The sequence below is a fragment of the Dasypus novemcinctus genome, chromosome 7, assembly GCF_030445035.2.
Source record: "Dasypus novemcinctus isolate mDasNov1 chromosome 7, mDasNov1.1.hap2, whole genome shotgun sequence".
NCBI lineage: Eukaryota > Metazoa > Chordata > Mammalia > Cingulata > Dasypodidae > Dasypus > Dasypus novemcinctus.
The window spans coordinates 43,866,550-43,889,843 of NC_080679.1; the positions used below are offsets into that span (position 1 = coordinate 43,866,550).

The window sequence follows — 23,294 nt, forward strand, 5'->3', positions numbered from 1 at the left end:
GAATGAGCAGAAGGAATATCTAAAGGAAAATAAAGTGTATGACCATCAGATTCCAAAGAAGCCCCCTTTTATTACAGAGAGCATACAAAGTCCATTCCTCATAAGGGATAGTTCTGTCCCACAATGCTCAAGATTCTACCCATACTTCCCAAGTTGCTTAAAGTGTTTGTACAGATAGTTGATGCATTTGAGGTTGTGCAGGTCTTCCGTGAGCATCCAATTCCCAACAATTTTCTTCTTTCTGATGGAACACTGCAATTCATTCTCCTTCCAGCCTCAAAACCATCTGGGACTTTTGATCAGTTCTATGGAGTGCTTTTCAAAGTTTCCCAGGAACGAAATATTGCCTTATAACTTGAACATGGCTCTCTTCTCATTCCAATGATCAACTACTTTAGGGGGTGGGAGGACGAGCCTCACATGGAACAATCCAGGAATGCCTCCTGTCATGGAGATGACCGTGTGGGTCTCTATCCCAGGACCTGGGTTCAATTCCTGAGGCCTCCTGGTGAAAAAGAAGAGAAAGCATGCCCACACAGCAAGCCAGTGTCCACGCGAATGCCATGTGGTGAGCCAGTGCCCTGCGCAAGTGAGTCACACAGCAAGATGATAACTCATTAAAAGAGAGACAAGGGGAGAGTCAAGGTGAAGCGCAGTAGAAACCAGGAACTGAGGTGGCACAATTGACAGGGAACCTCTCTCCCCATCAGAGGTCTCCAGGATCAAATCCCAGTGAATTCCAGAGGAGAAAAAATGAGAAGACAACACAGACAGCAAAAACAGCAGGATGGGAGGAGGGAAAGGGAGAAAACAAATAAATCTTTAAAATAAAATAAAGCAGATTAGGAAACTGAAGTTAGTCACAGAGCTAGAAGTAAAAAGCCAGGTCTAGCCTCCAGTTCTAATACCTTTGGGCTACTGTGATTTCTACAAAGATTCAAAAGTTCTGAATCCTGAAGTATATTTAATATGAGACCCTAAAAGAGAATGTTTTCCTAGGAAGAAAATGAACATAGGTGAATACGCACTTATAACGTTATATAATTGGTATACAAAGGTTCAGCACTTCACAAGGGTGATGTTAGCATGATGGCAGATGCTGGCACCCCCTAAAAAACAGTTTTAAAATGGGCAAAATCTATCAGAATCAACTCTCCCAGAACTTTGGAAAATGATAAAGACAGCTCAGCAAACGCTGAGTCAAGAAAAAGAAAACCTACAAGGGTCAGAAAGCTGAAGGATGGGACAGCTCCCCGCGCCGCCCAGCGTGCCTCCCCCCGCCGCCTCTCCCGCCTCCCTGGCCTGGCGGGGGCGCTCCTCCTCCCGCCGCCCTGGCCTGGCGGGGGCGCTCCTCCTCCCGCCGCCCTGGCCTGGCGGGGGCGCTCCTCCTCCCGCCGCCCTGGCCTGGCGGGGGCGCTCCTCCTCCCGCCTCCCTGGCCTGGCGGGGGCGCTCCTCCTCCGGCCGCCCTGGCCTGGCGGGGGCGCTCCTCCTCCCGCCGCCCTGGCCTGGCGGGGGCGCTCCTCCTCCCGCCTCCCTGGCCTGGCGGGGGCGCTCCTCCTCCCGCCGCCCTGGCCTGGCGGGGGCGCTCCTCCTCCCGCCTCCCTGGCCTGGCGGGGGCGCTCCTCCTCCCGCCGCCCTGGCCTGGCGGGGGCGCTCCTCCTCCGGCCGCCCTGGCCTGGCGGGGGCGCTCCTCCTCCGGCCGCCCTGGCCTGGCGGGGGCGCTCCTCCTCCGGCCGCCCTGGCCTGGCGGGGGCGCTCCTCCTCCCGCCTCCCTGGCCTGGCGGGGGCGCTCCTCCTCCGGCCGCCCTGGCCTGGCGGGGGCGCTCCTCCTCCGGCCTCCCTGGCCTGGCGGGGGCGCTCCTCCTCCCGCCGCCCTGGCCTGGCGGGGGCGCTCCTCCTCCCGCCGCCCTGGCCTGGCGGGGGCGCTCCTCCTCCCGCCTCCCTGGCCTGGCGGGGGCGCTCCTCCTCCGGCCGCCCTGGCCTGGCGGGGGCGCTCCTCCTCCGGCCGCCCTGGCCTGGCGGGGGCGCTCCTCCTCCGGCCGCCCTGGCCTGGCGGGGGCGCTCCTCCTCCGGCCGCCCTGGCCTGGCGGGGGCGCTCCTCCTCCGGCCGCCCTGGCCTGGCGGGGGCGCTCCTCCTCCCGCCTCCCTGGCCTGGCGGGGGCGCTCCTCCTCCGGCCGCCCTGGCCTGGCGGGGGCGCTCCTCCTCCGGCCTCCCTGGCCTGGCGGGGGCGCTCCTCCTCCCGCCGCCCTGGCCTGGCGGGGGCGCTCCTCCTCCCGCCGCCCTGGCCTGGCGGGGGCGCTCCTCCTCCGGCCGCCCTGGCCTGGCGGGGGCGCTCCTCCTCCGGCCGCCCTGGCCTGGCGGGGGCGCTCCTCCTCCGGCCGCCCTGGCCTGGCGGGGGCGCTCCTCCTCCGGCTGCCCCGCCGTCGCCGGCCTCGGGCGCTGCGACCCTGAGAAGCAGCCGCATAACTCGGTCTCTTCCGCGGCTCCGGGGCGCAGCCCTGGCCGACGGCGGCGGCGGGGGAAGCGGAGCGGTGGGCGGCGGTGGGGCGGGCAGGGCCTCGGCGGGACGGCGACCCCCGCGACTGCGAGCGGCGGGACGGCGGCCCCATCCACCCGGCCTCGCTGGCCCCGGCGACCCGCCGCTCCTCGCCCTCCTCGTGGAGCAACCCAACAGCCGGGGCCTGTTGGACAGCTTCCCCCCGGGACTGCCTGACCGAGGTGGATACCAAGACAGCTTCCCAAAACCTGAGGCTGAAGGTGGATAATTTTGTGTCAACGCATCTGGACAAGCAGGAATGGAATCCTACGATGAGCAAAAATCAGTCGCGAAATGGGCTGGGGCAGAGTGTGGTCCAGTCAGGGATGTTGGAAGCTGGAGTAGACGGAATTATTTCTCAGGTGGTGGATCCTAAACAAAACCATATCTTCAGACCACAGACTGAACCAGCAATTCATGAGTTCCTGGCTGCCCTGAAGAAAGAAACTGTGCCAGCACCCCCTCCAGAGCCTGAAAGCCAGGACCCCCCTGCTCCCTCCCAGGATGCGTTCTAAGAATCTGCTTGACATCTGTTGTAAACTCCATTTAATTAATGGTGAAAAATGGATTCAGTTAACATACGAGTGCAACTGCGAATGAAGGCAGCCAAGGTCTACACTGATTTCAAGATTTCAGCCTTGACTGCGGGACGGTGTCCAGATTGACCAGGGAACAAGCGTGGCATTGCGAGAGTTGACTATGCCCCCTGCATTGTGCTGCCCTCTGGCCAGCCTGTTGCAGGAGGTAACACCCAGTAGACACTACAGAGATATTACCAAAAAAAACACTACAGCAGTTTGAGGTTTACCTGAAAAAAGCTTTGATGCTTGAACTTGGAGACTGCATATGGAATTCAGGATCTCTGTACTGGAATAAACAAAAGCTGTGTCAAGGAACATAAGCAGTTCAGACTCAGATGCCATGTCAAAGAATGACTGTAAAAGTTAGCTGGGAGTGTGTATTTGGCAGAGTGTATTTGCTGTTGTCTCTCAAAGTTGCAAACTAGAATGTACAAACCATTGGCCTCTAGTAGCTGTAAAACTGTTGGGACCTTGAACATGAATCTTTTCGCCAGTTTCCTTTCCCCTGTAAGAGGAAGAAAACCAGGGACCCTAGAATGAGTAAGGAAACTCAGGCAAAGTAGAGGGGAAAACGTTGCAGGCTTTCTATCCAAGGCTTCTTCCTTTCCTGCAAGGGCTAATGAGTGTTGGTTTCGCGTTTGTTTTATTCTTGTTTCTGTGGGTTTTTAAAGAAAAGTTAATTATCATTAAATGACTTAATTTTTAAAAAATAAAACCATTTGATACTCTAAAAAAAAAAAAAAAAGAAAGAAAGCTGCAGGATGCATTTACTTGTCCTATCGTGGACCCTACCCCTCCCTGGACTCAGCACAGCAGTCTGTGGACCCAGGCAGCTTGGCAATTTGGCAGCCTATGTGCTTTCAAGTGCAGGACTCTAGTGCCTGAGAATTAGCACATTTAAGCAAACAAATTGGTTTCTTGTACCTTAGCCCAATCCACTCCTTGGAAGACTGATTCAGGGATATGTTTGGGTTGCTTAACCTGGAATTTACCCGGGGAAGAGAAGTAGTGCAGAAGGTGGAGCTGAACAGTGGTGTGGAGCCAAGCTGACTGGAGCCACCTGGGATGAGATTGTGATTAAGACAAAGAGCAGAGTACCCAACCATGGTCCTGGGAAGAGAAGGTGGGAAAAGAGACTCCTTTTATAGAGGTAAATAGTTGCACATACAGGGGATTTCTTGAAAGCTACCATGCATGCCCAGAGCAAGATGCATGCTCAGAAAGGCCTGAGAAGAACCTGTTAACCAAGGGCTGACCTGTAGGTTCAGGATAAACTAAGCTAAGTGTTTAAGAAGACCTTCAGTACAGATCGTCTACACTAAAACCTTCAGAAAGAGGGAAACCTGATTTCCAGAGTTAGCACATCAAAATACTCAAGCATCTAGACTTCAACAAAAGATCACACAGCATCTAAAGAAAGAGGAAGAGATCACCCATTCAAAGGAACAAAATAAACCCAGGAAGCCCAGACATTGGAACAATGAATCAAAAACTTTAAATCAGCTCTTGCAAATAACTTCAATAAGCTAAAGGAAAATATGGACATAGAATTAAATAAGACAATGCATGAACAAAGAGGAATTTGAAATTTTATGCTTTGTTTTTACTGTAAGCTCACATTTTTTAAACTATCTGAAGGAATTCTTTGAGGACTGGGTTTAAAGTACACTCCTCGGGATTACATTTGCTTTTGCCAGGTGCCTGGAAGCACAGCTTTAGATTAAATTATAAATTATTGAGACACTTTCTCTCTCCATCTTGCTTCCAAACCAAAGTTAAGTGGGTGAGTTTTCCTCTGTGGAATTGGTTCCCACTTTGAATGATAGTGTCACAAAAAAAATGAGTGACAAGAATGCTTACGAAGGGAATCTGCATGAAGTCCCAGCCCTGCAAACCATTAATGGATTCTGTGGCTTTTACTGGGTCAAAGTTACACACTGGCCTTGACTCTTCTGTTCAAGAGTCAGTAGTTTGAGGCAAGGATATGAGAAAGACATGAGGATATCATAAAACAGATCCAGGCAGAGGCAATGGGGTATGGAAAGAGGCTGAACTGATCTTGATGCCCAGCATTAGTGGCAATCCAAGAGCCCTGTAGTCTTTGAGCTAGCCTAGTTCTGGCAATTCAGTATTTTATGCATGGTTGTTCTGTGAACACACAACTTTTCCAATAAAAACAACAACAAAAAGAGACAGAAATCAAGATATATCCTGATAAGCAAAAGCTGGTGGATTTCTGTACCCCATTTCTGCCTGCAAGAAATGCTAAAGGGTTTCAGGATCATAGGAATGCACACAAGACAGTAACTTTAACCCATTTGAAGAAATAGGGATACATGGCAAATATATTAACATGGTTAAATATAAATCCCAATTGTATTCTTGATATGTAGCTGCACTTTTTATTTTCTTATGTGATCTAAGATACAAATGGGGAAGCGGATTTGGCTCAACAGTTAGAGCATCCGTCTACCACATGGGAGGTCCACAGTTCAAACCCAGGGCCTCCTTGACCCCTGTGGTGAAGCTGGCCCACGCACAGTGCTGATGCGCACAAGAAGTGCCCTGCCGTGCAGGGGTGTCCCCACATGCAAGGAGTGCACCCCATAAGGAGAGCTGCCCAGTGCAAAAGAAATTCTGTGTGGCACTGCACACACAGAGAGCTGATACAGCAAGATGACACAACAAAAAAAGAAACACAGATTCTCCATGCTGCTGACAAGAATAGAAGCAGACACAGAAGAACACACAGCAAATGGACACAGAGAATAGACAACTGGGGTGGGGGGTGGGGAAGGAGAGAAAAATAAATAAAAATAAATCTTTAATAAAATAAAATAAAATACAAATGCAGGGAAGCAGATTGGGCTCAACTGATAGGGCATCCGCCTACCACATGGGATGTCCAGGGTTCAAACCCAGGGCCTCCTGACCCATGTGGTGAGCTGGCCCACGAGCAGTGCCTATGCACGCAAGGAGTGCCTTGCCACGCAGGGGTGTTTCCCGCATAGGGGAGCCCCTCGCATAAGGAGTGCACCCTGTAAGGAGAGCCGCCCCACGCGAAAAAGAAAAAGTGCAGCCTGCCCAGGAGGGCAATGCACACACGGAGAACAGACGCAGCAAGATGAAACAACAAAAAGAGACACAGATTCCCGGTGCCGCTGACAAAGAATACAAGCGGACACAGAAGAACACACAGTGAATGGACACAGAGAGCAGACAACTTGGGAAGAGGAGGGGAGAGAAATAAAAAATAAATAAATCTTAAAATACAATTGCATAAAAATAAGATTTCTAAGTTATTAGACACAAAAAATATAAAGATGAATTACAGGGGTGTATAGGGGCCTGTGATTGTGTATGCTACTGAAGTTAAGTTGGTATCAATTTGAATTAAAATATTATAGGTTTAAGTGTTAAATATAAACTCCATGGTATCTACAAATAATATATGTAAAATATATATAGAAAAATTATTAATGAGGGGTTCAAATTGTTCCACTACAAAAGATCAACTACACACAAAAGAAGGAAGCAATGCAGGAAATGAGAGACAAAGGAGTAGGTATAAGAGGTATAAGAAACAAATGACAAGATTGCTGAAGTAAGTCCTGCCTTATCAGTGATTACTTTGAATGTGAATGTATTAAACACTCCAATCAAAAGGCAGATACTGGAGTGAGGATTACGGGAAAAGGAAGCTCTAGGAATCAATCCCTCTACCAGGACAGCTATTAAACAAGCCGGAACTGTTTGAATCAACTATCTCAATACTTGGGGTCTAGTAGGACACTGTACAGCTTCCAGGAAAGAGCAGGAGGAGGAGGCTGGTAAATTACTATAAATACCAATAAATTGTTCTCTCTGGGTGGTAGTCACTGGCACCCATCCCCAACTCCCATGGCAGTCTGCAGTGGGGACTGGCCCTGATGTAAATTTCTGGTACCACAAGGGGACATAAAAATCCAGCTCCCCAAGAACTGGGATGGGCACAAGCCAATTGCTGATCATGGCTTTCGATTCGTGAATTCGAATTACTGAGGGCCCAGCTCTGAGGGCAGCCATTGTGCCCTGAGGGCACCATCCTGACCCGGAAAAAGGTGGTGAAGGACACTTAAAGATGATAAGCTTCTCAAGAGCTGTGGAGGACAGAGGAAGGGCTGCATTTACTGGATAGGTCAAGAAAATTCAGCTTCTGGGAGCCATGGAAGAAGCCCCTGAGCCCTTCCTGGCCTATCCCTCATCCCTCTCCAGGGCAGTTTGGAGTCAGTCCATGTGCCTTTGTGAGTCCCTAGCCTGGTTCCAGCTAGGAAGGACTGACTTGGAAAACTCTCTGACATGCCCCCTTTAGAATTTGCTGTCCCAGTAAAAGTAGCTGCAGACAAACAATGCTGCATAAGAAACATTTGAGGTGGACAGCCTTGGGTAAAGGCTCAGCTGCTTTAACTTGACCATGGGATACTTGGGAGAAGGAGAAAGTCTGTCACCTGGGAAGTAGAGAGGTCATTCAAGCTCCTGTAAACAGGGGAACTCCTAAGAAACTAGCAAGCCCAAGACAAGACACACAACCAGAACAGATCAGGAGAACCCTGCACTTTGCATTTGCCATGGGTGGGATTTCCTGATAGGAGGGCTGGCACTCAAGAAAATTTCTGTAATATCTCCAGCTGGTTACAAAGTCAAGAAACAGACATCTCAGGGAATAAATTCCAGAGATAACATTTAAAAATATTCCTGGAATCTTGGCACAGCCCATGGAGGGATGGCTAAGTCTCTCCTTACCATTAGGAGTACTATTCACAAATAACTCCCTGCAGAATGGACTCTGGGGCAGTTGTCTGAAGTTGTTTTCTCCTTGATCCCTGTGCTCAAGCTGTGACCAATTGATTTTTGACAAGGAAGCAAAGACCTCCAATTGGGAAAGAATAGCGTCTTCAACAAATAATATTGGGAAAACTGGATCTCCATTTGCAAAAGAATGAAACTTCATCCAAATTAAAAACTTTTATGCATCAAAGGATTTCATCATGAAAATAAAGACAACCTACAGAACAGGAGAAAATATTTAGAAATCACATTTCCGATAAGAGTTTAATCTCCAGAATTTATGAAGAAATACTGCAACTCAACAAAAAAAGACAACTTGATTTTTAAATGGGCAAAAGACTTAAATAGACATTTCTCCTAAGAAGATATACAAATGACCAAAAAGTACATGAAAAATGTTCAGCATCACTAGCCATTAAGGAAATGCAAATCAAAACCACAATGAGATACCTCTTTACATTCACTAGAATGGCTACTATCAAATAAAAAGAAAATAGATGTTGGGGAGTGTATTAGTCAGCCAAAGGGGTAGTGATGCAAAATACCAGAAATTGACTGGTTCTTATAAAGAGTATTTATTTGGGGTAGGAGCTTACAGAAACCAGGTCATAAAGCATAAATTACTTCCCTCACCAGAGCCTATTTTTACATGTTGGAGCAAGATGGCTGCCAACATCTGTGAGGTTCAGGCTTCCTGCATTTCTCTGGGCTCAGCTCCATTTTCTCCAAAAGGTCAGCTACAGACTATGAGGCTCTCTAGACTTTGCCTCTCTCCACAAGGTCAGCTATAGACTATCAGTTGAATGGCTCTGTCTCTCTCCCTGTGGTTTCTGCCATGTCTAAGGAGCTGTCTCTATTTCTCTGTGTTCTTCTTCTGGCTCAGGTCCTCTCTTCCCAGGGCTTGCTTCTCTTTCCTCTGCTTGCTGAATTCCTGGGGCTCCAGCTTAAGACTTCAGCATCAAACTCCAACATCAAAACTCCAACATCAGAAACCCTCAACTCTGTCCTTTGCCATGCCTTTTATCTGTGAGTCCCCACCCCTCAATGCCCTAATGACGTGACTCAATCAAAGCCCTAATCATAACGTAATCATGCCCAGGTACAGACCAGATTACAAACATAATCTCTGTTTTGGAATTCATAACCATATCAAACTGCTACAGGAAGAACGTAAAAATAGGAACACTCATTCATTGTTGGTGGGAATGTAAAATAGTACAGCCACTATGAAAGACAGTTTAGTGGTTTCTTGGAAAGTTTAACATAGAATTATCATATGAGCTGGAAATTCCACTCCTAATTATCTACCCAAAAAAATTAAAGCCTGGACTTAAATAGATATTTATACTCCAATGTTCATAGCAGCATTGTTCACATTAGCCCAAATGGTGAAAGCAACCCAAGTATCCATACACAGATGAATGAATAAACAAAATGTGGTATTTCCATACAATGGAATGTTAATCAGCCATTTAAAAAATGAAGTGCAGATACATGCTTGAAGGATGAGCTTTGGAGAGATCATGTTGAGTGAAATAGGTCAGACACAAGAAGACAAATATTGTCTGATCTCACTGATATGAAATACTTAAATAAGCAAATTTGGAGAAAGAAAACAGAATAGTGGTTATGCTGTGTATATTTTACCACATTTTTAAAAAGTTATGAAGCATAAAGCTCCCCCAAAAAAGTAATCTCCAGGCCCAGGTGGTTTCACTAGAGAACCTTACCAAACATTAAAAAAAATTATCACTAATTTTATAAAATCCATTCCAGAAAATAGAAGAAAAAGGAACACTTCCTTACTCATTTCATGAAGCTAATATTACTCTAATACCAAAAAAGACAAGTACAAAAAAAAAGTCCTGATGAGATGTAGAGAAATGGTTGGTGGGAAATTTTATAGCTACTCTGAAAATCAGTTTGGCAATTTTTTACAAAATTATACAATCAACTGTCATATGACTCAGCAATTGTACTCTTGGGCATTTATCTCAGAGAAATGAAAACTTGTGTTACCACAAATGTTCATGGCAGCTTTATTAACAATAACCAAAACAAGAAAACACCTCAGATGTCCTACAATAGGCGAATGGTTAAATAAACTGTTGTACATCCATACCATAGAATGCTACTCAACAATAAAAAGTAACAAACTATTGATACACACAATAACCTGGATTATTTCCCAGATAATTACACTGAGTGAAAAATGCCAATCCAAAAATGTTACCCTTTGTGTGATTGTCTATATAAAATTCTTGAAATGACAGAACTATAAAAATGGAGAAAAGATTAGTGATTGCCAGGGTTTAAGACAGGGGTGGGGCAAGAAGGAAATGGGTGTGGCTATATATTAGGGATGCAGAGATTGAAGTGTTCTGTTTCTTGACTGTGAAATGTAATATCCTAACTGTGATATTTTACTACAGTCTGTAAGGAGTTACCATGGGAGGAACTGTGTAAAGGGTTTTATGGGATCTCTCTATAATATTATTTCTTACAACTTCATGTTAATCTGTAATTATTTCAAAATAAAGAGCTTAATTTTTTAAATAGAAAAAAAGTAAACTTACCTTAAATATTTTTTCTTAAGAGTAGTGGTCAGCCCTGTATACAATAGATAAATCTAAGTTAAATTGAACAACATCAATTCAGCTGGTAATCCATAAAACATGGATTACATGTAATCAACAGACTAAGAAGACTGAAAAGATCTATCACCTAGGGCAACAGGCTTGCAAACTGAAGACAACTCAAAGTTCTAGAACAAATTCGTAAAAGTCTAAGTTAATTGCTTCACAAACAAGTAGCAAAATCTTCAGAATTCTATGGGAAAATAAACTTTAAGTTTTTTAAGTTAAAAGAATTTTCTATGAACCAAAATAGACCGTGTGGTAAAGAAATGCAGTATTTTGAGACAAACCTCTGGAGTGCTAACCTGGATTGGGAAACAGTAACATCCCTTTCAACTCACAGCTGATTCAGGTGACAGTCTTTCAATAATTTCTTCACATTTTAGACCCCCTTCATAAATTAAAACTTTCAAGATATTACTTAATCAGCTTCTACTTAAACCCTGACATTGAGTGGACACTAAATCATTTCCTCAAATGTGGAGATGCAGGAAGAAAAGGAGGTAGTCTTAGCTACCAATAAAAGGCTGTTTGATGATAAAAAGCATTAGTATAATATGGTAAAAAGATTTGGACTTTACAGGCAGAAATATTTAGGTTCAAAACCCTATTCTTCCTCTTCATAGTCATAAAATTTGGGGCATTTTATCTCTGAATTTCCATTTTCTCACATGCAAAATGAGAATACGGTCACCTACTTAATTTTAAAGAGCTTGGAACATAATGGGCATTTGATAAATGGTAAGTATTCTTTTTATTCACTTAAATTAGATTATAAGATAAATATGAGAAGTAGAATTGTTGGGTAAAAGCTATGCACATATTTAATTTTGATAGGTACTGCCAAATTATCCTTTAAAACAGCTTTACTCCTTTACCTTTGCACTCAAAATGTTGGAAAATACTGATAATCCCATACCCTGATTATTTTAGCTTTTGTTAATTTGATGCATAGAAATTATATTCCATCACTATTTTAATTTGCATTTTCTTGATTATCGAGAGTGAACAATTTTCACATGTTTTTAGTACATTTGTATTTATATTATTTCTTTATAATATTTGCCTATATTTTAAAATTTGATTGTGTTTTTGCTTATTTATATATGAGAATGCTTTCTATATTTTGGATAATGCTTTGTTATCCATGTTGTTTATACCTCTGTCTTTAACTACTTTGGTGTCCTTAGAGAAGTTTCAAATATTTATGTGGTCAAATCTGTCACCTTTTCCTGTTGTTTCTTTTCCTGTTGGCAATTGGTTTATATCTTGTTTAAAAAGACTTTCCTGTTCCTAAGATTATGTATGTGTTTCCTAGATATTTTTCCAGTATACTCATTTTTTATTGTTGTTCTGAAGTTCGATAATAATAATATTATCATGTTAACATCTTGAAGGAAGAAGGTAGAAAGGGACAACACTATATGACAGATGTTCTGGTTCCATGATAAAAAATAAATATTGATTTATAAGGAGCATTGACACAAGCATAGTCAGTCAGCTACATGTAGTCTTCTACCAGTGGGAACTTTTCCAAATCATAAACATCAAAGAGATCACTGATGCCATCTTCCTCCCCAAGGCTTAGCAGACAGTCTTCTTCTAACAGGGGAGGTAGTGAGTTCACAAAAGATCCTTCTAGATTGGAAGGAATTTGGTTCTTAGTTTGCTGTAAAATGTTGTCTGGCCTAAGGAGAATGTTTTGCCATAGAAATTGAGCAGTCACTATGTCCTGAGTTGGTTGAAGTAAAGTCTTTGGAATTGGGTTTAAAGATACCTATCGTGGTTTTGGTTGGTTGTTTTCATAGGACTGTGTGTTTCCACCTCTTCTGGACACAAATAAACCTCCATAGGTCCTTGAGTATTTAACAAATGTATTTGCAATCTCTCTATTGGATCAGGCTCTTCAAGTCTTGTTTTTTAGAGAGATGAGTAGGTGGAGCACAGAGCAGTAAAATTATTCTGTGTGATATCTGTTATAGTTAAGTTCATGTGTCAACTTGACCAGGTTATGGTATCTGGTTGTTTGGTCAAGCAAGCATTGGTCTGATTGCTACTGTGAGAACATTTTGTGAACTTAAATCATCACTAAGTCGATTGCATCTATGACTGATTACATCTACAATTAACTGAGGAGATTGCCTCCAACAATGAGAAGTCTTTTCCAATCAACTGAAGACTTTAAACAAAGAGGTGATTATTTCAGCAATCAGAAGAGAGAATTTCCAACTCTACTTCAGCCATCCAGCTTCTCCTGGGAAATTCGTCAAAAACCTTAATTGGAGCTCCTAGTTTGCAGCCTATCCTATGAAATTTGAACTTGCCAATACCCACAGTCATGTGAAACAATTCTTATAAAAATCTCATAATATTTACATCTATTACCTGTCAGTTCTGTTTCCCTAGCAAACCCTAATTATTGCAGTATCATAGTGGTAGATACATCACTTTATTCATTTGTCAAAACCCATAGAACTGTACAACATAAAGTGTGAACTCTAATGTAAAATATTAATTATAGTTAATAATAATATATCAATATTAGTTCATCAATTGTAACAGACATACTAAACTAATGCAAAATGTTAATAAAAGGGGAAGCTGGGTGGCAGGGGCATTTGGGAACTGTCTGTATTTTCTGTGCACTTTTTCTATAAACCAAACACTGCCCTTAAAAAAAAGGTATATTTAAAAATAGCATCAAACATGAAAATGTAAGAATGAAATTAATAAATATGTACAAAACATGTACATTAAAAATTATAAGCCATTGTAGTGAGAAATGAACAAAAACATGAATAAATGGAGAAATATGCCATAGTCTTGGACTGGAAGCCTCAATATTGTTAAAAAAAAGTCAATTCATTTTAGATTGTTCCATAGATTTATTACAACCTCAATCAGAATCTAATCAAGCTTTCTGTTTGAAATTGTAAAGTTGTTTGAAAATGTAAAAGGCCTAGAATAGCCAATGGTTTTCAAAAAGAGCAAATTTGGAGGACTTACACTACCTAATCTCAAGACTTATTATAAACATGAAGTAATGATGACAGGGTGATATTGTCACAAAAACACATATGGAATGAGGGAGAACCAGCAAGATGGCAGCAGAGTAAGGAACTCCTAGAGTCAGCTCCTGCTACAGGGCAGTTAGTAAACACCCAGAACTATCTGGAGCTAGCTGAAGCACCTGTTTGGGGCTCCAGGAAACCAGAAGAACATTCTGCAACATATTTGAAGGAATGGAAAGAGGAGACTGCCCATCTGCAGAAAAGACTCATAAGTAGAGTGCTCCAAGCTACGGAGGCTGGTGCCCATCCTCCACTGGAGGCACAAGCTGCCTCAGGAGCTGTTCTGCAGCTGGAATTGAAAACTCTGCTTCCCCAAAATGGGGGGAGGAAGAGACAGTTGGACACCAATTTCAGCTACTGATGAGTAAATTCAGCAGGCTAAAGTATAATCCTGAGAACAGCTGAAGTTTGAGCCTGTTCAAGTCAGAAAGAGGCCAGTAGTCATCATCTTCACATCTGGCATGAGGGGAAGCAGGGTGGACTGAAAATCACAGTGCTACTGGGGACAAGCTTCTTTCCATCCAGATCATATTGCAGCTCTAGCCTAGGTCCCATTAACACCTCCAGTGAGAAGGAAGCTGCAGAGACCTGCACCAGACTGTCTCAGAAATTACCGGCCAAGCCACAAAGACCAGTGATTATCCTACTCTGGCAGCATGAGCTGCCCCAGAAGCTATTCTGTAGCTGGAATTGGAAGCTCCATTTTCCAAAAACAGGGGAGGAGGAGATGGTTGGCTGCCGATTTTGGCTACTGATTGGTAGACTCAGCTGGCTAAGATATAACCCTGGGAACAGCTGAGGTATGAATCAGCCCAGGTTGGAATGAGGCCAGTGGCCACCATTTTGACTCCACCCCCAGCCTGAGGGGAAGTCAGGACTGAAAATCACAGTGACGGTAGGAACTGGTTTCTTTCACTGAGATCAACCTGCAGCCCTAGCCTAGGCTTCAGCCCCGCCTCTGGATGAAAGGAGTCTGGCAGGCCCTGCACCAGCCTATCCAGGTAACTGCAGGTACCTTTGGCTGGCATAACTGAGAATCGAAGTCTACTGGGGAAACTGCAGTCATCTTGGACTCGCACTGCATAGATTACTGCCCACACCTGCAGCTCCACCTCTTGCCCCCCAGGCAGGGGACAAAGGGGTGGGAAGCTTCATCAGTCTGTCTGGGCAACTACAGTCTAGCCCTGCGTGACTTGGATTATTAAACACAGCTGTGACTCTGTCCCTACAGCTAGCAGGAGAAAGTTGGAAGACGCTTCATTGGTCCCTGGTGCAATGAGCACAGTTTGAACCTCCACAGCTTAGAGCCCCAACTACATGCTTGGCTCCTACTGCACAACCAGCAAGGGAGAGGGCAGGAAGCCCAAAACAAAAGAGAAAAACTGTACCCAGAATAAATACTCTAGTAAGCCAGATGCCAGGACACCAACAAAAAATTACAATACACACCAAGAAACAGGAAGCTATGGCCCAGTTAAAGGAACAAGATAAGCCTCCAGATGACATAAAGGAATTGAGACAACTAATCATATATGTTCAAACAAATCTCCTTAATAAATTCAATGAGAGAGCTAAAGAGATTAAGGATATTAAGAAGACATTGAATGAGCACAAAGAAGAATTTGAAAGCGTTCATAGAAAAGTAGCAGATCTTATGGGAATGAAAGGTGCAATAAATGAAATTTTAAAAATAACATTGGAATCATATAATATATTTGAAGAGGCAGAAGAAAGGATTGGTGAGCTTGAAGAAATGGCCTCTGAAAGTGAACATACAAAAGAACAGTTGAAGAAAAGAATGGAAAAACTTGAACAAGGTCTCAGGAAACTAAATGACAGCAAAAGACATGGAAATATATGTGTCATGGGTGTCCCAGAAGGAGAAGAGAAGGGAAAAGGGCAGAAGGAATATTTGAAGAAATAATGGTAGAAAATTTCCCAACCCTCTTGAAGGACATAGACAGCCATGTCCAAGAAGTACATTGTACTCCCATCCAAAAAAATCCAAATAGGCCAACTCCAAGACACATACTCTTTAGAATGTCAAATGCCAAGGCAAAGATAAAACTCTGAGAACAGCAAGAGAAAAGCAATGCATAACATATAAGGGATATCCAATAAGATTACATGCTGATTTCTCACCAGAAACCATGGAGGCAAGAAGACAGTGGTCTGATGTGTTTAAGATACTACAAGAGGAAAATCTTCCAGCCAAGAATCTCATATCCAGTAAGACTGTCTTTCAAAAATGAGGGCAAAATTAGAATATTCACAGGTAAACAGAAACTGAGAGAATTTCTAAGCAAGAGACCAGAATTTCAGGAAACACTAAAGGGTGTGCTAGAGCCTGAAAAGAAAAGACAGGAGATAGGGGCCTGGAAGAGAGTCTAGAAATCAAGATTATATCAATAAAAGTAACTAAAAGTGTCAAAAGAGTGGTAAAAATAAAATCTGACAGAAAAAAACACAAATTGTCAGGAATAAACTTAACCAACGATGTAAAGTACTTGTATTCAGAAAACTTGTATTCAGAAAACTCAATGTTGAAACAAAAAACCCTAACCCCCTAAATAACTGGAATAACAGTCCATGCTCATGGATTGGAAGACTAAGTATCATTAAGATGTCAATTCTACTCAAATTGATATACAGACTCAATGCAATCCCAATAAAAATTCCATCAGCATTTTTTAAAAATTGAAACCTTGATCATCAAATTTATTTGGAAGGGTAAGGGGTCCCAAACAGCCAGAAACATTATAAAAAGGAAAAGCAAACCCTTATCTCCAGACTTTAAATGATATTACCTAGCTATAGTGGTAAAGAAAAAGATTTATTTATTTTACTTTATGTATTTATTTTTAATTTATCATACACACACACTCCCATATGATTCTCTTGTCTGTCTGCTCATAGTTTGCTTGCCTTCTCCAGGAGGCACTGGGAACCAAACACAGGACCCCCCATATGGGAGATGAATGCCCAGCGGTCTAAACCACATCTACTCCCGCTGGCTGTGACATCTGCTGGTTTGTAGCATTTGCTCATTGAGGTGCCTACTTGTTGCTGTGTGGTGTGGCACCTGGCTCCCATTGTGGTGGGATGCTGGCATCTAGCACTTGTTGCAGCAGGGTCCAGTGTCTAGCTCTCTTTGTGGCAGAATGTGGCATGTAGCTCTCATTGCAGTGGGTGTGGGCATCTAATTCTCATAGTGGTGGGGTGCAGCATCTAGATCTTGTGGCGGGTGCAGATGTCTGCTTGTCTTCTTTAGGAGACACCGGGACCCAAACCTGGGACCTCTTATGTGGTAGGCAGGTGCCCAAGTGGTTGAGTCATATCCACTTCCCTCTTTTGTAGTATTTTTATTAAAAAAGGAAGCTGTACTTTTGTCAAATTCCTTTTCTGCATCAATTGATAGGATCATGTGATTTTTCTTCTTTGATTTATTAATGTGGTGTACATACTGATTCATTTTCTTGTGTTGAAGACCCTTGCACACTTGAGATAAAACACACTTGAATATGATGAATAATTCTTGTAATGTGTTGTTGGATTTGATTAATGAATACTTTTTAGTATTTTTGCATCCGTATTCATTAGGGAAATGGATCTGTAATTTTCTTTTTATATAATATTTTTATCTGTCTTTGGTATTAGGGAAATATTGGCTTCATAGAATGAGTTTAGTAGCATTCCTTCTTGTTCAATTTTTTGGAAGCATTTGAGTGTGATTGGTATTAAGTCTTCTTTGAATGCTTGATAGAACTCACCTATGAAACCATCTGGTTCTGGGCTTTTCATTTTTGGGAGTTGTTTGATGACTGTTTCACTATCTTTGCTTGTGATTGATTTGTTAAGGGCTTTTCTTTCTTCTAGAGTCAGGGTAAGTTGTTCATATGTTCCTAGGAATTTTTCCATTTCGTCTCTATTGTCTAGTTTTTTAGCATACTGTTGTTCATAGTATCTATCCTCTTATGATCCTTTTATTTCTGTGGGGTCAGTAATAATGTCCTGTTTTCATTTTCTATTTTATTTATATGCATCTTCTTTTTTTTTTTTCTTTATCAGTCTAGCTAAGGGTTTGTCAATTGTGTTAATCTTGAGGAACCAGCTTTTGGTTTTGTTAATTCTTTTTTTCTCTCTCTCTCAATTTTATTTATTTCTGCTCTGATCTTTTTTGGTTCATTCCTTCTGCTTACTTTGGGAATAGTTTTCTGTTCTTTTCTTAATTCCTCCAGTGTGTAGTTAGTTCTTTCATTTTAGCTCTTTCTTCTTTTTTAATTTAAACATTGAGGACTTAAATTTCCCTCTCAGCACTGCTTTCACTGAATCCCATAGGTTCTGTATGTTGTGTTCTCATTTTCATTCATCTTGAGATATTTATTTATTTCTCTCACAATTTCTTCTTTAACCCACTGATTAAGGGTATATTATTTAATCTCCATATATTTGTGATAGAAACAGATTTAGCTGTCCAACTGGAGCATAGCCTATGTGGAGAATAAATTTGGTGTGTTTGCTGGGTTTGTTAAGCATTATGTTTAATTTTGTTTAATAAAACCTTAGAGCCATTGCTTAACCAGTTCAGTGATTTTAATTTTCTCACATCATGAGAGACCAACAAAAATCCTAAGCTTCCTCTACTTCCAAGCATCAGAATATTTTCCTGGCAGGAAGAAGGAAAGGGAAAAAGATCAATTAGATGATTGTCAGCTTTCCCATATAAGTTACTTATTCAGAAGCTTCTTCCCATAACGTTCAATAATATCTAGTTGGCCAGAAGCATGTCACATGGCCACTCCTGTCTACAGGGGAGGCTGAGAGATGTAGCTCTTTTAGTTGGAGACATTGCTGCTCCTGCAAAAAAAATTGTTACTCTTGAGAGAATGTGTCTTGGCTAGGCAACTAGCCTCATTGTCACAGGGAGCAAAAGACTGCTTAAGAGACTACTGCTCTCTAAGCCAAACTAGCGAATAAACTCACTATTTTCCCTCCAATGTGGGACATGACTCCTTGGCACCAAGAAATTACTATCAAGTGCTAACCAGTGCTGTATTTGGAAAAAGACTTTGACCAAAAAGGGGAAGCATTAAATACAAAAATTTTTTTCTGGCTAAAAGATTTCAAAGTGAGTCAGGAGGTCATTTAGAGTGTCTCAGGAAGACCTTACTAAGTACCACAGTAAACAAAGTCTCAAATAGGGGTACCCCTGAGGGCTCTAGACACATCCAAACACTATAGGCAAGACACACATCCTCTTGAAATCAGCACTCTGTTGGTGGGCCTTATCCTGGAATATATGATAATCTGTTTCCCCAATGTAACAGTGTTAGACTCATTTATAATTTCCCTACTCATGATTCTTCTACCCCTTTTATTTGAGCCTATAATTAGTACTATACCCATTAATATGTGTCCAAGAGACTTAAATTTTTGGTCTGTTCATATGCTGGTTGAACCCTAATCTCAGAAGAGTTGTGACCAATACCTACTCTCCAGCCATTTGGACTCACCCAGGACAGTTAACAAAATGATGATGATGCACAACTCACATCCAAAGAAAAAATGAAGACAATCTACAACTGCAAGCAAAACAGTTCCTTCATCTGCCCCATAAGCCTCTCTCAGTCTAAAGCTGAGCAGGCAACATCATATCAAAAATCTCAAAATTGAGGAATGAACAAACACAAGGGGGGGAAATGCAATGCGGGACCAAAGTAGACTTATTAGTACCATAGTAACTGAAGAACTTGCAACATTGATGTTAAGATAGTAGTAACAGGAAGTTCTGAGGAGGAGAGGGAATTGTTCTGTATAAAATTTCAATAGCAGATACAGGCCCATTATATATTTTGTCAAAACCTATAAAACAAAATATAAACCATAATGTAAACTATAGACCTTAGCAAAGTAGAATGCTTCAAAATTGGTTAATCAATTTTAACAAATGTACCAAAATAATGTAAGATGTTATTAATTGGGAGAAATATGGGAGGGGGGCGGGGGCAGGTTATATGGGAATCCCCTACACTTTTTTTTCATTTAAAGATTTTATTTTTTTTCTCCCCACCCTCTTGTTTGCACTTGCTGTGTCTGTTCATCTTCCTTGTTTCTTTAGGAGGCACTGGGAACCAACCTGGGACTGCTGATGTAGGAGAGGTACCTAATTGCTTGAGCCACCTCTACTCCCTGCTTTGCTGTGTTACTCATGTTTTTCTTCTTGTGTCTCTTGTTGCATCATCTTGTTGTGTCAGCTCACCATGCCTACCTGTTGTGCCAGCTTGCTGTCTTCTTTAGAAAGCACCAAACCAAACCTGGGACCACCCATGTGGTAGATGGGAGCCCAATCACCTGAGCCACATCTGCTTTCCCCCTATACTTTTGATGTAACTTTTCTTTAATCTAAAACTTCTCTAAAAATAACGTTTATTTTTAAAAAGACTATTGCATTAGTCTTGGGGAGAGACGGTGGTGACTTGGACTATACTGGTAGTGGGGTTGATGGTGAGAAATGATTGGGTTCTTGATATATTTTGAAGGCAGTGACCATAGAACTTAATGCTGTATTTGAAATGGAAAGGAGAGGAATAAAGGATGACTCTTAGGTTTCTGGCATGACAATTTAATAGATGGTAACTGAGATAAGGGAAAATAGAGGGGGAAAAAAAAGAAAAAGGGGCAAATTATTTTTTGGGGAAAGGGGATAAGTCTAGAGTTCAGTATCATATACATTATACATTATATATATGCATTATATAAATTCTGTATAGTTATATACATCATTATATAGCCAAGTGGAAATCAATGCCCTCTTGAATATCTCTGAAGATAATATATGGAATTTTCTAAGGGCTACCCACTCCCACTCCTCAGAAATATCTCCACTTACTCTGGGGTTAGTTCTCTTTGTTCTTATTGATTCTTCACTTATATGATTGATTTTCCTCATAAATCTGGTGAACTTTTTTGGTTCTCTTTATATTTGTGAGGAGGACTATGTTGAATGCATAGGTATGCTTTGTGTAATTGACAGGCAGGCTTCCTTGGAGAGTGTGTGGAGGAGGAAGAGGACAGGCAGGATGGATAGGGACCCTACATTTCCAAGGAACCAGGACTTTACAGCTGTAGGTAGTACTGGATGAAAATGCCTGGACAGTTTGAAATTCTTTTATGAATCCCAAAAAGCAAAATGTTGTTTTTTGAACTTATCTATTCCTGTGGGTGGGAGACCCTTTTGATTGGACTACATCAGTGAGGCATAACTCCGGTGGAGTCTCTGCCTTCTTGCTGAGTCTTATATAAATGGAGACACAGAGAGAAGGACACAGGATCTTGCCATGTGAGGAGAGGTCTAAGTATCATTAACAGCCAAAGCTTAAGCATGAAGTTCTCAAAAGCCTGGGTCCATGGAGCAGCTCAAGGCTGAAGAGACATGCCAGATGTCTGATATTCTACAGCTGAACTCAGGAAGAAAGCAGAGCAGCTGAGACTGATAGTGGAGGGCCAGAAAGAGACAAGCCCTCTGCTTGGTTGTCCACAGCTAAGCTCCAGGAGACAGTAGATTCTGGAGGGGAAGTCAGGGACCTTGGCAGGGATTGGTGACCATCTTTCTTTGCCATGTAGCAAGACCGCCGGAGCACTAGTAACTGACTTTGGTGAGAAAGTCTCTCTGCTGATACCTTTATTTGGATATTTCATGGCCTTGTAACTTTAAGTTTTTACCCTGAATAAGTTCCCATTTTAAAAACCAACCCATTTCTGATACTTTGCATTGACAGCTCTGTGGCAAACTTTCTTTTTCTCCACCTCGGTATCTTAAGTGGACATGTGAATTGCAGCAAAGTATACTTTACTTCTCTATTAAGGCCCAAAAACTCATACAGGATTTCCAGCTAGGCTGATGGCATGTTTTCTTTAGAAGTTTTTTTTGTTTGGGTGGGTGAGTGGGTAAGATAAGACTGCCCTCAGTGTATAATCTGTATATGCATAGAAAAAGAAAGATGATGAAGAAAGAGTCTGTGTTAGTCTGCCAAAGAGGTGTCAATGCAAAGTACCAGAAATCTATTGGCTTTTATAAAGGGTATTTATTTGGGGTAAAAGCTTACAATTACAAGACCCTTAAGGGTCCATCCAGCTCAAAGGTTGCTTTCTCACCAGAGTCAGTTGCCATGTGTTGAAGCAAGATGGTCACTGATCCGTGTGAGGATTCAGCCTTTCCCCCTGGGCTTCCTCTCTCTCAGCTCCAGGTTGGCATAGGCTCACCTCTCAGGGCTTCCTCTCTCTTCTGGCATAGGGCTCATTTACTTCCAGGCCTTGTATATCTAGTCTCAGTTCTCTTCCCAAGGCCAGCTATAAGCTATCAGGCAAATAGTCCATCTCTTCCTGGCACTTTAGCTATTTGGGCTTTCTCCTTTCTGTCACATGGCAGGATGAAAATGACAAAGTTCTCTCCTCTGTGTGTCTTCTTGAGTGGGTGTCCATTTATATAGGTCCACCAAGGGGGCAGGATTCAACCTGAGTCATGCCTTAACTGATGTGGTCAAATCAAAGCCCTAATGATAACAGGTAATTTTTTTAAAGATTTATTTATTTATTTATTTCTCTCCCCTTCCCCCCACCCCACCCCAGTTGTCTGTTCTCTGTGTCTATTTGCTGTGTCTTCTTTGTCCGCTTCTGTTGTTGTCAGCGGTACGGGAATCTGTGTTTCTTTTTGTTGTGTCATCTTGTTGTGTCACCTCTCCATGTGTGCAGCACCATTCCTGGGCAGGCTGCACTTTGTTTCGCTCTGGGCGGCTCTCCTTACAGGGTGCACTCCTTGTGCGTGGGGCTCCCCTACACAAGGACATTCCTGCATGGCACGGCACTCCTTGCACGCATCAGCACAGCATGTGGGCCAGCTCCACACGGGTCAAGGAGACCCAGGGTTTGAACCGCGGAACTCCCATGTGGTAAGCAGACGCCCTAACCACTGGGCCAAGTCTGCCGCCAATAACAGGTAATTAAATCAAAGACATTTCAGCTGAATCTAATGCAATCGAAGGGTATCACACCCAGAGGCATAGATTAGTTTACAAGCATAATCTTTCTTTTCGGGATTCGCAAACATAATCTCAAACTGTCACAGGATCCAAGCGATTCAGCTGTTCTGAATGCAGATCTTTAGTTACTAGCTATGACAATTGCCCCATGGTCTGATTCTCTTTGTATATGTTGGCCCTTAATTTATTGCTTCTTAGGCCCATCTGATTCATGATGTTTAAGTATATGGATTTCCATTGGAGTTTTCCATCATGTTCATCCCATCTACTTTTATATTTCCTGAATTTTCTCAAAGTTCCTGGTTCTTGGTGTCTAATATTACTGATTTCAAGCATTACCATGGGTTTTTTCTCTATAAAATCATGTTTACTGACAATTTACTGAAACCTTGGAAGCCAGGGAGTAGTAGACCCATATGTTCCATCCACCATCTTGAAGTTCTTTTGTTTGCTTTGTTGTATTTTTCTAGATTCCTATGATGAATATTTAGAGCATTTCTCCTTCAAAATAACTGCAGTGTTTTTTACGTACAAATGTCTTTATGTTCATCTAATCAATAATATAGAGTTAATCAGAGTAAAGCTTACATTGTCCTTTTTCTT

At 42.5% G+C, this 23,294-nt stretch overlaps 1 protein-coding gene and 1 pseudogene across 2 annotated transcripts in view; both read left to right on the forward strand.

Moving 5' to 3' along the window:
• The window catches only part of C2CD6 (C2 calcium dependent domain containing 6), a 259,407-nt gene that overhangs the window by 221,634 nt on the left and 14,479 nt on the right, over window positions 1–23,294 (forward strand). The window lies entirely within an intron of this gene.
• Window positions 2,465–3,053, forward strand: LOC139439344 (biorientation of chromosomes in cell division protein 1 pseudogene; annotated as a pseudogene).